The following is a 15,088-nucleotide window of genomic DNA, read 5'->3' on the forward strand; positions in this document are numbered from 1 at the left end:
TCCACCGGCAATGCTGATAGATGGGGTGGGAAGATGGGGTTCTAGAGCAAAGGGGATGGGTCTGGGGCAGGGCAGGGGGACCTAGGATGGCTGTGCAGCCAAAAAGTTGGGTGCTTCCTGGCAGGGCCTTGCCTGAGGTCTAGGGAGTCTGGGATAGACAGGACCAAAAATAGCTTCTCTCTCTGGGGACAGGTGCAGAAGGACCAATATGAAGGCGAGGCCAGGTTTGGGACAAGGTGAGAGGAAGAATAGGGCAGCTTCCTTCCTGCAACCCAGCCTGCCTTCCAAACACCTTGGTTCTCACAGAAGGACATAGCCTGTTGCCTCACATGAAGGGTGAGGAGGGCATGTGTGCCGACCTCAGACGTTCTGTGACTCCTGTCCCAGAACGGTATGAACAGCTCTGGGTGAGGTTCAGTGCTCACCGGCTGTATGAAAGTAGAGAGAGGCAAGAACATCATCCCGAGAGAGACAGTAAGAAGGCTGACTGGGGAAAGGGAGGGCGGAGGGGCAGGCCAAGAGGAGACAGAGAAGAGCAGGGGGCCTTCCTGGGAAGAGGCCTGATGGCTGGGCTGAAAGTCAGATGACTACACACAGGAGAAATGGGACCCCAAAGAAGAGAGGCCCTGCTGTATCTGGTTTCGTGATGACTCAAGGATTCTGTTAACCAGCCAAGGTCCTTCTGGTGGCTTCCTGGAAGCTTTGGGGGGCAGGGATGAGGGGATAGGGAGAGCTCTGGGAGCAGTGGTGGTACCAGGGGCCTGGTACAGTAAGGACCGTAATGACAACTCAATGACCCCAGGTGACCCCACAGCCCTCTAGGGACATGAGCAACCCTGGCTTTCTTCCACATGGGTTCTACTTTTAACAATGGTCACCTTAAGCTCTGTCCCCACCCCAAGATAGCCTTGCCACACTCATGCCTGCTCATGACAGCAGTAACTAAATTATACTCTTTTGATTTCCAGATGCTGCTCCAAGGCAGCCTTTTGAAAGGTCTGCCTCCTTGGTCCTGGGAATGTTGTGCTCCCATTGGGTGGGTGGGGTGTGTGTGTGTCTGAATCTGGAATGGTCTTTCTGGAATGGAGGCTGGGTTTAGGGGCTGTTTGCAGAGTGGTGTGAGCTGGAGTCCCTGCTGGCTGGCTTTTTCCTCCTTTTGCCCTCAAGAGTTTTTGGGAGGCTTGGTGACCTCAGCAGGCCACCAGCAGGTGGCCAAGGGTTGCCCTCTCTTCAGCCCCTGATGCCTCTTCCAGAAAAAAAACAAACCACAAAGCCAGCTAAAGAAAGCAGGGAAAACAGTTTTGGGAAGGGGAATCTGTCTTGCTCCCCACTCTCTGAACAGTAGCCAGGGTCAGGAAGTTGGAATGTGCTGACAAGGGTGGGGGACAGTGTGGAAAAGAAGTCCTGACATGATCTACTTCCAGGTCAGTGGGTGGAACGCCTGCCTTTATGGTGGCTCTCTGAAGAGGGGGAGTTAGGAACCCTACCAGCTCATTCTCTCCTGCATTCCTGGGAGGGTTCTGAAGGCCTGGGACCAGCCACTCCCTACCTGAAACCTTCCATCCATCATGCTTTGGCCTGGGTGAAGGTCATCCCCAAGCCTCAGCTCTTTGGGGCACTGGCTTCCTGTTGAGCCAGCCCGTCAGGTTCAGGTTGCTTGGAAATGCTCTGGTTTCTTCTGGACCCCCCTCCTTTGACCTGTCATGTGAAGAAGAGCTCCTCACAGAACACTGTGTTGTCCACAGTAGTCTGAAATGCAAGTGCTTCGGCCCTTGGGCCTCGTACTAAGGGCGGCAGTGTGGAGGCTGTGTCAAGGCACAAGGCTTGGCGCAGGGCTGAGCCACCTGCACAGAGGGCCATCATCCCTGACAGGGTCCTTCGTCACTCTCACCAGCACGCACCTGGGACCCAAGCCCAGATGCTCGGACCATAGAGAGGGCCTCCTGGCTTTCTTCAGAGAGTCCTAGGACCCAGGGAAATACCGCAGCCCCTGGAGCACAGGTTCTGACGCCCAGGAGCGAGCCAATGTGCTGCTTGGGCCAGTTCAGCCTACTCTTCTTTATAAAGACACGTCTATCTAGCCCTGCCACCGCTGCAGCCCCCAAGTTTGTTGGGATTACAGGAATCAACGGTGGGACCGTGCTTGGGATAGGAGAGCCAGAACGCTCATGGCATCAACGGCAGAAGCTATGATTACTTTGGTGGCCTCTCCGCCTTTCTTGGCTCCATGTGCTCAGGGTTCACACACGTCCCTCTATCCCTAACCTAGGCCACACTGGGTGCCAGGCTCTGCCACTCCCTAGGCTGTCCCTTCTGTACCCCTCCCATTGTGATGGGAGGGCAGGGAGCGCATACATGGTCTACCAACCCCTCATTTAAGTAAACAGTGTGAAATAAGACAGCTCCACACGGCTCCTTGGGCCACCGCTTGGTGACGGTCCTCCACTGAGTGACCTCTACAGTCAGCACTGCTTCCGAGTGTCCTTTTGGTGACCCGTCTCTCTGACCATGCACTACTTTGTCACATCTTTCCGTCACAGATTTCTTCCTCAAAACCTGATCCTGAGCGACCTGCTTGTTTCTTCTTTGCCCTATTCCTGCCTGGGCGGGCGGGGCTGGGGGTAGAGGACAGGCTGGCTCCAGGTCACAGGACCTAAAAGCAAGCTGACTTCATCCTGCCCTGACGCCAATCACAAATGTCCCCGACACTGGGACAGGCATGATGGCTTTCTGTATTGAGGCCTGAGCAACAAGCATTGTGGATAATACAGGAGGAGGAGAAATAGGAGTGGGACAAGGACTCCAAAAGGGACCTGGCTCACGCCCAGCTTACTTCCCGTTCTTCCTTAAAGCGTTGCCCACAAAACTGAGAAAGTCTTTTGTGTCCCAGATGGAGCTGACCAGCTGCCCCTTTTCTGCTCTATCCCACATCCTTCTCCAGGGTCTGTCCCCAGCAAGCTCTTCTGCCTGGGTTCTCCCACCTCCTCTGATTCCCTCGGTTGAGCCCTAAAATGCAGGCCTGGTGGGGCTTGGCTCTCCTCTTTGGGTTCTGGAACAGGGCGCTACTCTGCTCTCAGGTCTTCTGTTTCTTACTGAGGCATGGCTAGCATGTGGCAGTGGAGCACAGTGGTCCAGCCGTGTGTCACACTGCCCAGGGCAAGGCCCCCCACTGCTCACCAGGTCCTTGGTACTGACACAGCCCTTGTCTCTGGTGTGGTTTCTGGACTTCTTAAATGCAGATTTCCTGCTAAAAGGCCTTGGCTCTCTGTGAATCTTGCTTCCTCATTGGGGGGAATATGAGACCCTCCCCTCTGGTGCCCACCGTGGCGGCCACGTCCCTCTGTGCACTCCCTGTAAAGTGCCTGCTGAGTTCTTCAGTGTGCTTGGGTTTGGAAGAGCAAGCCATTTGTTTTCTAAATATGAACTATAAAGATGTCCTTAACTCAAAAGACATCTGAGATTCCAAAGTTGGTCCAGGATGTCTGGAGGCAGAGGCCACATAGGAAGAAGTCTGAAGTGGAGAGGAGGGAGTGGAGTGGGCTCCGGCTGGGGCGAGATGGTACCTCCAGCCTTAAGCATTCCAAACCTGGAAGAGACCCAAAACGGAGACGGGCCCAGGACTTAGGGAAAGTTGTCATTTCAGGGGGGTGGGCTTGAAGAACCAACCTGCCTCCATCTTGGGCTTAAAGCCGTCTTATAGTAAGGATGAACTAGGCCCATTCCTGTTTATGATTAAATCTGTTTCTCAAGGATCCAGTTATGCCCCACCTGTAAGCCTAACTGCAAACGTTCGTTCCTGCAGTGCCTGCTCCAGGAATGGTGTCAGGTCTTTGTTTCAGAAAGTTGTTTGTAACCATCTAGTAACCATACCCTTTTGTTCCTAAAGGTCATGGGACCACCCCTGACTGCCTTGTTATGACCACCTGTTTCAAGACCACCTTGTCTGTGTCTCAGGAGGGACTTACGTTCCGCTCCTGTAACCCTGACTACTTTGCCTGCCAACTCCATTTGGAAACCCCTTGAGCTATAAAAGTCTTGTCTTCCTTGCACCCAGTGCTGACCTCTCTAACCCAGCCTTAGAAGAAGGCAGTGCATGTACACGAAGGAAAATGCTTGTTTTAATTGCCTTTAATTTGGTGACAATGATCCAGGTCGGTGGCCTTTCTCCTCCTCTCTGCAATTAAACAAAGGAGATGAGAAAAGTAGTAGGGGGAGGGGATAGAACGGGCTCAGAAAAATGGTTTCCCAAACCCAGGGGAGGAGCCTGAGCAGATCCTACCACCCAAAAAGGCTGTGCAGTGGCTGCAGTGAAGGGCTCGGCCTGGGCGGGGTGGGGGGGTGCTTTAGAGAGGGAGAACCTGAGGACTTCTGGTTGAGGGAGCAGTGGGGACCCATCTGAGCATGTCGGGGAGGAGGGAGGCAGACCAAAGTCATCAAACTTTAGGCCTCACCTTTCCTCAGAGGACCAGGCATAGAGGGAGTTTTTTTTCTGAGTCTTCGCTTGTGCCAGAAATCTAGAGAAGACGAGTCAAGGGCTGAGGTGTCCCCATTCCAGCCAAGGAAAAGGCAGCCCCCATAGGCCAGTGTTGGCAGGGAAGGGTCCCTAATACTCCCTGGTAGCAGCAGCATTCCTGAGAGCCAGAGAGCTTGGGTGTCCGGGAGGTGTTACTTCTGGGCAGAGAAACTGACAAGAGATAACATCCCAAGGGTGTGTGTGTGTGTGTGTGTGTGTGTGTGAGTGAGAGAGAGAGAGAGAAAGGGGGATGCGGGGGCATAAGGAGTTCAGGGAGGAAGTGAAGATGAGGTGTCAGAACTCATACAACAATGAATGGAGTTTTGTAATTCCAAGGGCTGGGGCGGGGTGGGGGAGGAACCATTAGCAACACAGTGGATGAATGATTTGAGGAATGTTTGTAGAATGGACACCCAAGGTGGACAGTTCAAGTGTTATTTAATCATTGAGCAAAAGACGTCAGACGTAAAGGGGCTACAAGAGTGTTGACAACCATTATGTCAAGTCCGAAATGGAGGCTCAGTCAAGTGGTGGGGGTGGGGTGGGGTGGGGCGGGAGGATGAGTTCAGGAGAGTGACCACCTTTGGGACAGGTGTGAGACTCCTGGCAAGGACCTCGGGACCTGGAGTGAGACTGGCAGCGTTGTTTGCGGGTCTAGATGCCAGGAGTTGTCCGGAATGCTTTGGCTTGTACACATGGGACCAAGCAATGTTCCTTTTGTTACCTCCATCAAAAGTTGATTTTTAAAGCCATGCTTTGGTTGCTTCTGATGTCACCTCCAACAAATATTGCCCCATGCTCTAGCCAGTCACGGCAAACACCAAAGGGCCAGCAGAGCTTCCTGTCCCTTGCTCGCCCTTGGCCACTGCCTTCACACACATGTGACCAACCACATGGAGACTACTAACGGCCCTCCTGAGCCCCGACTCTCAGGCCTAGTCTTGGCTCCCAGCTTCAGCCCTGAATATGGTGGGCAGCTCTGGAACAGGGCACATCCTCTTCCCTGGGATTCACCCAAAAGGAGGATGTCTTTTCCCAATAACTCCAAGGGACCAAGTAGCACTTTGGTTCTACCCTGCCAAGAATGTTAATCAAATCTTCTTGTGGTCTAACAAGGATCAGAAAAGGACATTGAAGGTTTGCCAACAGTCATTGAAGGTTTGCCAACAGTCAATAGTTTGGGGTGTTTCTGGAACCATGTGTCCCCAATTGCTTAGCTATGACCAAGCCAGCTCAGTCTGGCACAGAGGGCTGGAGCAACTCGCCTGCTCTAGGTTTCCTCTGTTCCTCAGAGCTGAGGTGGAGGTGTCACTTGGGGGTTAAACAGCGTGATCTCTCTCAGTTCTGTCATGAGCATAGCAGACTGTTAGATGTTGGCCATTAGGTTATAATATATGTACGCATGGAATGTACCTAGACCTTACCCAGTCCAGTCCTGGAGCACTTTGGGAGCCCTCATATGGAGACATTTCCTTGGTGCTAATGAGACCTGCAGAGAGGGAGCGTGTACACACACACACACACACACACACACACACACACACGCTTTTCCCAGCAAGCTCTACATTTGTGGTGGCCACCATGACTTTTCATTTTGTTGCCTGTTAAGTCCCATCATGGGCCTGCTCTCTGTGATCTGTGGACTGTTTTGCTCCCCGACTGTCTTAATTAGGTTTCTGTTGCTGTGAAGAAACGCCATGACCGAGAAGCAAGCTGGGGAGGCGAGGGTTTACTCAGCTCACACTTCCACATGGCTGTTCATCACCAAAGGAAGTCAGGACTGGAACTCACGCAGGTCAGGAAGCAGGAGCTAATGCAGAGGCCGTGGCGGGATGATACTTACTGGCTTGCTTCCCCTGGCTTGCTCAGCTTGCCTTTCTCCTAGAACCCAGGACCACCAGCCCAGGGATGGCACCACCCACCATGGGTTGGGTCCTTTCTCTATGGATCAGTAATGAGAAGATGACTCACGGCCGGATCTCATGGAGGAGGTATTCCCTCAACTGAGGCTTCCTTCTTCTCTGATGACTCTAGCTTGCGTCAAGTTGACACACAAAACCAGCCAGTCCACCCACTGTTAAATACTCTCTGAAGCTTCCCATGGGGATTTTGTTGTTTAAACAGTGTCTTTTGATATTTCCTGTCATTAGCGGCCCCATGTCGCCATGGTTCTCCTTGCCTGACAGCAGGAACCTGAGAAGGGTATGTTTGGGGGTCTTTCCTCTCCTGCCAGACTTATTACCGGTAATCAATAGCTGGCACCTGTTGGAGTTAACGCCCAACGCCTGCCCTGGCCTGACCCACCCAAGATCAATCACTTTGGAGAAAGAGTGCAGCTGACGCCTTTTCTGTGTAGCCTTGAGGAAGTAGCCATTACCTTAACTAAAGGCTGCCACCTCAGCCTCACCTGCTAAGGAAGGGCATAAGAGAGAGGGCGAGCAAGGAGTGTCTGCCCCGCATCCTTCTCGGATTAAATGGCAATAGTGTGGACAGTATCTTGAGCTCACTATCCAGAAAAGTACAACTGGGGAAGAGACCATTCTAGAAAGCCCTGGGTTAGGACGTTTGAAGACCCTGAATAAAATAAGACCCTGCAATTGCAAACGGTGGCCTGTGGTCCTGTGTTTGCTTATCTCTGGATGACTGCAGCTTTGGGCTAAACTGCCTGTGGGGGTGGGGAGTGGGCTTCTCCGGGGTTCTTCCTTCCTGTAGAAGTTCCGGTCTGGCCACACTCACTCAGCATCCCCCACCTCAGCCCTGTGCATGTGTTAGACCTTCCATGCTGTATAAAAACATGCCTGCTTTTTTTGTCTGTTTCTCTGCCACTTCTAAGCCTGACTGTTGTCACGTTTGGTGGCTTAACATCCATTGTTAGCCCAGGGTTTTCCTGGTTCCGCCTCTTGCCGACCGCTGGCTGGTGCTAGTCAGACCTACAGTTTAGTTGATGGCCTTTTTTTCCAGTATTAGGTGGGGGGAATGTCCTGCCTCCCCTGGAGTCCCCCCACGCCCCCAGCAGCTGAGAGCCATTCATCCAGCTTGCCTACTCATGCTCAGAGGCCCTGTGGGATTTGGGATGCACAGGACAGTAGTAAAGGGCAGATGTGAGAAGTGATGGGGCTGTGCAAGTCCACGGAGTGCTGCCCTGGAGGGAGCGGGGAAGGGGGAGCGGGAGGGGGACGGGGGAGGAATTGGGTCTTGGTAGCAGGGAGATGAGCCTGGGGGATGAGAGCCGCCACCCTTTTGGACCATTGTAGCTCATAATGGGCAACCTGATAGAAACCTCCATTCACCTCCACTTTTTCTTGCAGCTCTCTGCAGCATGGAGTATGCTGGGACTTGTCTCCTGCTGGGCTTCAGCGCCTGCCTTCTGTGTACACCTCTCAAGACCCAGTCACCTACCTGTGCCAGCAGAAGCCTCCTGCCTCGGTGGCCTCTGGACATGCACTGCCGCCATTCCTCACGGAGAGGGCATCTCACTGCCTCTTCACCACAGCAGCCTCCTCCCCACGTCTGCCCAGTCCTCACCAGAGAGACTCTGACCAACAGCCTCTAAAGCCTATCTTCACGAGCCTTCTGGAAAACTACCCAGTCAGTCCTCATTTGCCCTGAGTCCCGGGAAACCCTGGGGCATTGTTGATGAGTGCTGTGGTCATTTGGAACTTGATTCTCTTGGTATCTGCCCACTTCCCACGTGTCCCCTTTACCGTTCTCAGTCCCCGCCTCGTAAGCCTCAGCCACACCTGGCACTTCCGTACCCCCATTTAGGGCACCAACTGTACTGATCTCTCGAAGAGTTCGTCAGGCAATCTTCTCTCTCTCTAGCAAGATGATACACAAACGCCTTGGAGACAAGGCTTGACCCTCTCCTTACCTCCCACCTCCTGGGAAATACGCAAAGAAATTCAGTGATCACTGGGCATAGACTGGCCTAACAACCACCTGCCAGACACAGGAAGCTGATGGATCACGAGTAATTGGGCTGCATAAGCTCAGGGTCAAATAGGGACAGTCATGACAGGTGACAGGCAGCTCACGGGGGAAGGAGGGGGAAGCCTGGTACGTAGGACCCTGGGGACCATAGGATGTGAGAAGGCTCAAGACACCCAGAAGTGGGGTCAGAAACGGGGCAAGGAGACCAAGCAACAGGCAGGCTGCCCTGTGGAGCTTTGTGCCATGGGACTGTGGAGACCCAGAAGCCACCCCTCACCCCCACCCGCTTGGCCCTGACCGACACTGACATACGGTGGCTACAGAAGTAGTTGAATGGGCTATTGGTAGAAAAGGAAAGAGATTCCTTCCTTCTCAGGCTTCTCTCAGGGTCCACAGCCACGCTCCGGGAGTGCTCAGTTCCAGTGCAAGGAGAACTGGAGTACAGCTGGAGGGAGGACTACTCAGGTCTCCATCTTTCCTGCCCCTTAGGGAGGAGTGCAGTACAGAGCAGGGAGGACTCTGCTGGACCCGGGGTCGTGTGTATCTCCATTTAGCTGAGCTCTGCTCAATTGGGGCCTAGGCTCACAGTAATGGGGAGTGAGGGAGGCTCCCATTAGAGACCAAGGCACAGAAGACAGCCTCCCAGTAAAGGCTGCCAGCCACTGCTCCCTAGGAAGCTGCTCACCCCCACCCCACACCTGCTCCTGTTCCTTTGGGGCTCTTGTGTCCTCCCTGTCTTCTTGTGAGATCTTATGTTCCTCCAACCCCGAGAGCTACGGATTAGTTCCCTCTTGCTGTCAGTGTGGCTCTGCCAGTCCCACGGAGACGGCTTACCCCTCACCTCCCACCCCAGCCACCCTGCCATCCCGGTCTTCTTATTTTCTTCATAGCACTTATCATTATCTGGACTCATCCCTGCCGCTCCCCTTGCTAGTCGTCTGTCTTCCCCCCTTGAAAGCGCTGTGCAGGTTGGTTTCTAGGGCAGGAGCTGTGTAGACAGGAGCTCAATGAGTATTTGTTGAATGGATGAATGGGTGGATGACACCAGATGGAGGACTTGGGTGTGCGGGGCTCAGGAGGGGCAGGCCCGGATCCAACCTCCTTGATTCGCATCCCAGGACTCTCTGGCATTGCTGCTGGCTTGGGAGAAGGGGGCCTGCTGAGCCCTAGTAGAGAATGTTCTAGGCCAAGGCTGGCCCGCGTGCTGGGCTCCCTGACAGACGGCTGGCTGCACGACTGTGAGTTGGGATTGCTTCTCCTGTTCCATTTGGGCATGAGCCGTGAAGGTAGAGAAGGTACCCCAAAACGGGCTTGTTCTCCCGTTCCCTGGGCTAAGCACCAACAAGTGAAACAAGGGCCCAGACGCAGAGGAGGAGGAAGGAAGCGTGGTCTTCTGGCTGCCCGCTGGGGTGGAAGGAGTAAAGCTCTGTCCAGTGAGCCCACGAGGTGCTGTGGGACAGTGGCTAGTCCAGCAGTGGGCAGCAGGGCACCCAAAGATAGAGAGGCTTTGTGTCAGGTGCAGAAATAAACCCAGATACCTCATTCTGCCCCTGCCCTGGCTTTGGGGTGTTTGGGATGGACAGTGGCCCCTCATTTCTTTCCATCATGCAGTGACCAGTTCTAGCTCAAAGTAACAGTACCACCACCACTGTCTCAGAAGCCTCACCCAACCAGGACGGGGAGGTCCGAGGCACCCAAGCCATCCCAAAGTCCTCGCGTGTCCCCCATCTCCGAGTTCAGGGGATATAGGACAAAGGGCTGGCAGTGGTGGACGGCGGTAGGGGGTGGCACAGGGAAAGTGGGTGGGGGGATGTAGGACAATGGAGGCACAGAAACACAAAGGGATAGACATGTTCATTCTGAATGTGGTTTTCTACAGATTGGTGGGTGATAGTCACTGGTCCTCCCTACACACTTCTAAGGAAGCTTGGATCTTTTTAAAGGGAAAAAGACCCTGAATTTGGGAAAGAGCTCATACAGGCCTGGCCAGGAACATTTAAGCCAGAATGCATTTGCTAGGCACAATTCTACAAAGGAGAGAAAGGACAACCCCTCGCCCAGACTTGGATATCTGGGTCTATCTACTCTTGAGTGGAAAGACCAGCCACACCCTGTGGCACATTCCAAGAGTCCCCAGGCTGGAGCCTCAGTAGCCTCTGTGTCTTGACATGCATGCTCAGAATACAGGGTGCCACAGCTTTGGACACCCCAGTTTTTCCTGTCAGGTGTGGACTTGTGTCTGCAGCCACCATACTGCTGTCTCCTCAGAGCGACTGACTGACGTGTGGCCCATTGCTTTTGCTCAGGCTACTTCCCTTTCGTTTACATTCTTATCTCCTGCTGTGTGACAGGGATCTAACCAACTAGGTTTCCTGCCTCCGGGCCTGGGGTCCCATCTTCCATGCACCTCCTGGGGGCCTGGGGCTAGAGTTCTCGGGCCAGCTTCCTCTTCCCTTCACAGCTGCGACCACCTGCCCCCTTCAGCCGTGGCTACTGACAGTCATGGCTTGTTTTCCCCATCCCCTGCTAAACAAGTACAAAATGCTAACCAATCTTGAAACATTTCTGTGCTGAGAACAGAGAAGAGGACCATGAAGGACACGGGACTCTGAGGATCTGTGAGACTTTGATAAATCTCAACAGGGGTGGTGGACATATGTCCTCAGCCAGCGAGGCCCACGGTCGGGGAGATGGTCCTGGCCGAACTCTTCATGGGTCTGATAGTTCCCACTTCTCTGGATTTTCTTGACCTCAGGACACCTGAGATCTAGTTTGTCCTGAATATTGTATGTGGGCTCACAAGCTGCAGGGAGTTATGGGGCTGGGTGGGGTCTGGGGGCCACTGTGCCAGCCACTGTGAGGCCTTAGAGAATATTTAGCGAGGGGCTTACAGAAGCCTTGGCTAGAGGAGAGAGAGGCTTTTTCTAAATTGGAAAGGATACCTGGAACTATTTTCAAGGAGAGACACTCACCCTGCAGGCTGACCCTGCCTGAGGCTCTGCCCACAGTGTTGGAACCCAAGCCAGTAATGCCAGTTCTGTAATTTGGAAGTGGCTTTTCCACTGTGCAACATCACTACTGCTCCAGTCTCTGGGGATCCGTATGCTTTGGGAACTCAACTAAGTGAAAGTTGGGGATGTGGTACAGAAGGGTGGCTAAAAATTGTCACCAAGGCTAAACTCACCGGCGGGGCTTGGGACCCTGGCAGCGTAGAAAGACTCCCTGTCAGCATGGTGGGGGGGGCAGCAGGGGAGGTGCAAGTCTGCTGTGGGAAGTGGGATGGACTTACTGAGCTGTCCCTGGCCAAAGAACTTGGAAGCCTGGCAGGGGGAACTGGTTGGCAGGCTCCTGGCGATCATAGTGTGGCTTTGGACTTCTTGGTCTTTACAGAGGATGTGTAGTCTCCTCACCTAATCTCCTTGTGAAGAGAAGTTGTACAAGAGCAGGGGTAACAGGCTGTTTGGGGCTGGTCCTGGGGGAATCAGCGACAGTCACTTTTCATGTCAAAATGTGCCACCTGGAAGCAAGTCCAGGGACCAAAGCCAGGTGGAGACGTGAGAGGTGTCATTCTGGAGACAGTGAGAGTGGCCAGGGAGAAAACTCAAGGGCCCTCCAATGTGCTGGTTACATCCCACGATGGGGAGCACCTGGCCTTTGTTCTGAAGGGAAGCGGTCTCCTCCCTCCCCGTCAGAAGTGTGTTGAGAACCAGGCCTTGGCTGAGGCCCTGGTGGGGAAGGGAAAGGAGGAGAGGACAGGGAAACCTGCTTCTGAGGGCAGCTCTGGGTCAGGAGGAAGGCATTGGGGCCAGGGCAGTGCGAAGCCTGCAGTTCCCCACCTGCACAATCCCTAACTGTCATGGCTTGGATCTTAAATGTCCCTCAATGTCACATGTGTTGGAAGTTCTGTCCCAAGGACCCAAGTGTTTAGAGGTGGGGCAGCTGGTTCCCGAGAACTCTGTCCTCTCCTATGGATTTATCCCCTGGTGGACGGACTCCCAGTTCAGCAGGTTTCAGGGAAGGGGTGGCCATATAAAAGCAGCCGTCTTTGCTTCTTGGCTTCCACAAAACTTTGTGCCATCCCACACTCCCTTGCCATGATGGTTTGAACCAGCACAAGCCTGTGGCGGGAGAGGGCTGAGCCACCCGGGCTGAAACCTTTGAAACTTGAGCCAAAATAAATCTTTGCTCCTTTCTCGGTTCCTCCCAAGTTACTCACGGTGTTTGCAAAGCTGGAACCAGCCTTGTTCCCACGAGCTAGAGACAGGATGCAGAAGGGGCTGTGCTCGCCGTGAGGGTACCTGGCATTGAGCATCACTCCAGTGCGGAGGCCAAGCAAAGACCGGAGCAGACGCAGCCTGCTCAAGAGAGCCAGCAAACAGGCAGCTCAGGACAAAGGGAGGGCCACCCCTAAAGCCCACGTGATGAGCCCTAGGAGGAAGACTGCTCTTCCTGCATGGGGCTAAACTTTGATCCAAATCAGGCTTAGGGCCACACTTTTTTTAAGCTGTAGATCAAAGAAAGATATGTCTTTGTCTCTGCCCAGCCACTGTGCTGGTTAAATGTTGGGACCCTGGCTACCCTAGCAGCTGCCCTGGGTGTCAGGAGACACAGAAGCAGCCTGACCACTATAGTTCCTGGTCTTTAATTTGCCAGAGATATTTGTTCTGAGCAACAGGAACAAACTGCTGGAGCCAACATGTGGCCAGGCCCCTGCCATGCCTTGGCCTGAAAAGTTTCTGTCCTGCAAAATGGTGTAAGGTCGGCCAGACAAGGGCTTTGCCTTAGAGGGCAAAGGTGAGCCTGGCTGCTCTTGGTGTCCCTCGACTTTAAGGTCCTAGATGACCCTTGGAGGTGTCATCGAGGGAGTCCTCTCATTGCGGGTGGGGAGTCTCTGGGGTACACAGGAAGCCAGATGACACATGAGCACCTTCTTCAAGAATGGAGAGGCCTGAGGGAGGCAAAGCCTAGGAAGATTCTATGGGGCTCTCGGCCCAGTAGGGTTTTTCAGTTCCCAGTGGGCAGCCAAGATGGACGGTGGGTAGAGGTCTTCCTGGGCCTTAAGTGGTGAGCCAGGCCTAGCAGCCTGTTCTCCTGCTATGTGGAGAGAGTCAGGCGAGGCCAGGCGCTGCCCTCCAGGCCCTTGCCTATCTTTCTGCCATTCTTAGCATGTCACTCCATGCTCACAGTGTCCCATCGTGTCTCTGGGCATCTTGTGGAGGAAGGGGACACGGGCCTGGTTGAAAGGCAGGGCTCTTGTAGACCTAGAGCCTTCTGCTTCTGTCTCATTGGCCAGAGCTGACGCCAGGCCTTTCCATGCGGAGCCACTGCAGGTGACCAGAGGGGGGGGAGGCCTGCTATGCAGCCAGAACCCACCTCATACAGTCGAGTCCCTGCCCAGCAGTCCCCCCCGCCCAGACTCTCCCTTCATGTTGAGGGCTGGGTCTGGGCTCTTAGCTGCCTTTCTGAGGCACAGCCAGGGTGCAGTGCATAGGTGCTCAGGCAACACCAGGGGTGGGGGTGGGGTGGGGTGGGGGTGGGGTGGGGGTGGGGGTGGGGTGGGGTGGGGGTGGGGTGGGGTGGGGGTGGGGTGGGGGTGGGGTGGGGTGGGGGTGGGGTGGGGTGGGAGGGTGTTGGCAATCAGCAGGGTGTAGCCATGTTTATTTAAGCAGGGCAGCGCAGATGTTGGGACCGACACCAATGGGGAAACGGTGATGAGGAGGAAAGCCAGGTAGATGACTTCTGGGGACCAAGCAGTCTGAATCCAGACCTAAAGGACCCACTAGATCAAGCCAGAGAAGAATCAGGGTGCCAGTGGCTGCACACAGAAGTCCTCTCATTGTGGGTGGGGAGTCTGCAAGGCTGAGCTAGGGGTAAACTGGAACCTGTGGCTGGAGAGGAAGTGTGGGTCACAGCAGGGCACACAGCAGCCTCTGAGCCGCCTGCCCCAAGGCTGGGACACCGGATGGGTAGAAAGCAAAGGACCAGGAAGAGACTACAGTTGTGACAAAGGCCGGAGAGGCCCCGCCACCTTCCTTGCGGGATTCCCTAAAAGGCCAGAGTCAACACACATATGAGAACGGTGGTTCACACCGTTGCGGGCTGTGGGGCCAGCCACTGCCACATGTATGATGGAAGGACAGAAGCTTCTCAGTCTGAGAGGCTGGGTGGCTCAGTGGTCTCCGAGGCCTGGGGCGCCTTGGATCCAGAAGAAGCCAGGGTCTGAACCAGGGGGCAGATGACTGACGGCAGCCGTGATGAGTGCTGGCACAGAGCTGTGTGCCCAGGCTGGCTTCCTTTTCTTCCAACTTTTTTTCCATCCGGGCTGCAGTCCCTTGGACAATGCCGCTCCCATTCAGGATGGGGCTTTCCGTTCAGTGCTGTCCCAATGGTCGCTTCTCTCTGAAAATGCCTCCACGGGCGCACTCAAGGCATGCTTGTTGTACAGGTCCCGGGTGTCTCTCACATCAGTCAAGTTGACAAAACCAAGACCAGCCAGCACGGAAAACCAGGCCTGAGCTCAGAAGGGGGCGCAGACCGGGAGGCCTTCAGAGAGGCATAAAGATAGACTGAAGCGGAGCTCCCACCCCTGCCCACCCGTGGAGGAAGAGGCCACGAGTATGCAGAGGCCATGGCCAGAGACGAGAG

General features: G+C 54.5%; 1 long non-coding RNA gene across 3 annotated transcripts in view; it reads left to right on the plus strand.

Moving 5' to 3' along the window:
• LOC147998546 (uncharacterized) overlaps positions 1-12,635 on the plus strand; it is a 33,297-nt gene extending 20,662 nt beyond the window's left edge. The window contains exons 1-3 of one of the 3 annotated variants that reach the window (XR_015645116.1): positions 6,186-6,308; positions 6,399-6,504; positions 7,822-12,635. This is a non-coding gene — a long non-coding RNA (uncharacterized LOC147998546). Of the gene's footprint in view, positions 1-6,185; positions 6,309-6,398; positions 7,122-7,821 lie in introns of those variants that run through there. The other 2 variants (XR_015645111.1, XR_015645115.1) reach the window with 2 other exon arrangements.
• The last annotated feature ends 2,453 nt before the right edge of the window (positions 12,636-15,088 follow it).

Source organism: Rattus norvegicus, chromosome 20 (assembly GCF_021556685.1).
Source record: "Rattus norvegicus strain SHRSP/BbbUtx chromosome 20, alternate assembly SHRSP_T2T, whole genome shotgun sequence".
Lineage (NCBI taxonomy): Eukaryota > Metazoa > Chordata > Mammalia > Rodentia > Muridae > Rattus > Rattus norvegicus.